A 1,948-nucleotide genomic window follows, 5' to 3' on the forward strand; every position below is an offset into this window, starting at 1 on the left:
AGGGGGAGGATGGAACCTAGGGCAAGTGGGAATGTGATCTACATGGGAAATCTCTGAGAGGGCACCTGACCCTCCACGGTCTTTGTCTCTGAGGCTCCTGGAGGGGCAGCCTCAAGGGAGAAGCCTCCTGTTGGAAAGTGGGGGCACACAGCACAGACCAGTAAGGACAGAGTTCTCTGTCTGTGGGAAAAGGACAATTGGTGAACTTTCAAGCCCAAGGAGTCAGGGCAAAGCCTCCAGCTTGAGCTAGACGTCTGGAAACTCAATATTGCCCAAAGTATCAGTTACCTCACAGACTGAGACCCTGCTCTATCTCAGCAGCTAAGCAGGCCTATCACATGAAATGTTTGGTGTGCCTCTGAATGAACCCTAAGAAAATGTGTGTCAGAGTCTCCTAGAAAGGGAAACTGAACCTGGGAGAAGGACAGAGGAGTCATCAAGATAAGAATTTGAGCATGACAAAAACATCAAGAGGTTCCCGTGTCTGTCTTGGCCCAGGTGTCTAAACAGCAGTGGGTCACTCTTTAAGTGGTGGAGTTGGAACTACTCCCCACCAAACTTCTGCTTTGGCCTTCTTTTCCAGAGAGAATTGTGAAATGTTCCCCTGCGTGCTGTTTTATCATCAAATATACTTGATAATCAAGCATTAAAATATGAGACACCAAGCTGGGCATGGTGGGTACACCCCTAGTCTCAGCACTTGGGAGACAAAGGCAGGCAGATATCTGTGAGACTGAGGCCAGTCTGATCTACACAGAGTTCTAGGTCAGCTGGGGCTACAGGGAGACCCTGTCTCAAAACAAACAAACAACAACAAATAGATGTATGAGAAACCTTGAGGTCTTGATTATTACACAATGGGGAATTAGAGATACAAAATCCTTCTTACCATTTGGTTAAGACTTCTCTCTGCATTCACTCAGAGCCCATCACCCCACTGACCATCTCCAAGGCTTCATTTCTGGATTCAACATTAAGTAGGGACCCACCAATATGCTCGCCACAACTCCAGGCCTTCAGGATATAAGACATGGTCTCTGTCCTGAAGGACTTCATTTTCTAATAGGAAATTCTGAAGTATGAATTACTAAGAAGAATAGGAACTATTGCCTTTGTAGTGTGTGTGTGTGTGTGTGTGTGTGTGTGTGTGTGTCTACTAAGGATTGCCCCAGGAATTTGCACGTGCTAAATAAGCACTTTACCACTGAACTACATCCCCATCCCCAGCCTCACCAGGTTGCCCAAGCTGGCCTTAGACTCACTCTGTAGCCCAGGTAGGCCTTGAACTTGTGATTTTCCTACCTCAGACTCCTGAGTAGCTGGGATTCCAGGCCTGTACCACTAGATCCAGTTTATGATATACTTTTGACCGGCATTAGGCTGAGTACTCATGGTAGCTGGCCTCCCAGAAAGTCACTGATGATCCTCAGCCCCTTGTATTCGTGTGCTCCTAGAGACCCCTTCTACACTGATTAGCGCTGACATGTGTAACTAATAGGATTTGTGGAAATGAAGATGTGTGACTTCTGAGGCTGGGATGTAAATGACAGTGCAGTGCCTACCTTGCTCTCCCTTGGCTCACTCACTCTAGGGGAATTGGACTGCCATGTGGTAAAGACACCCAAGAAGCCCTGCCCTGTGGGGAGGTGCCATGGAGGTGCCATGGGAAGGAACTGACACCTCTTGTTCTGATTTAAATGTGAAATGTCTCCCAGAGACTCATGCTTTGAGCATATTCCCTAGCTAGTGACACTATGTGGAGAAGCAGTGGAATCTTTAGAAAGTGGGGCCCAGATAGTGGAAGTGATCTCAGCTTCCTGGTCCACAATGATGTGAGCAAGCCCCAATGCACACTCCTGCCACCAAGAACTCAACCATGCCTTTCCTGCTTGGATGGACTAAAACCCTCTGAAACTATAAGCCAGAAAAACATTAAGTCATTTTTTAC

The sequence above is a fragment of the Nannospalax galili genome, unplaced genomic scaffold, assembly GCF_000622305.1.
Source record: "Nannospalax galili isolate Female #2095 unplaced genomic scaffold, S.galili_v1.0 scaffold257, whole genome shotgun sequence".
NCBI classification, from domain to species: domain Eukaryota; kingdom Metazoa; phylum Chordata; class Mammalia; order Rodentia; family Spalacidae; genus Nannospalax; species Nannospalax galili.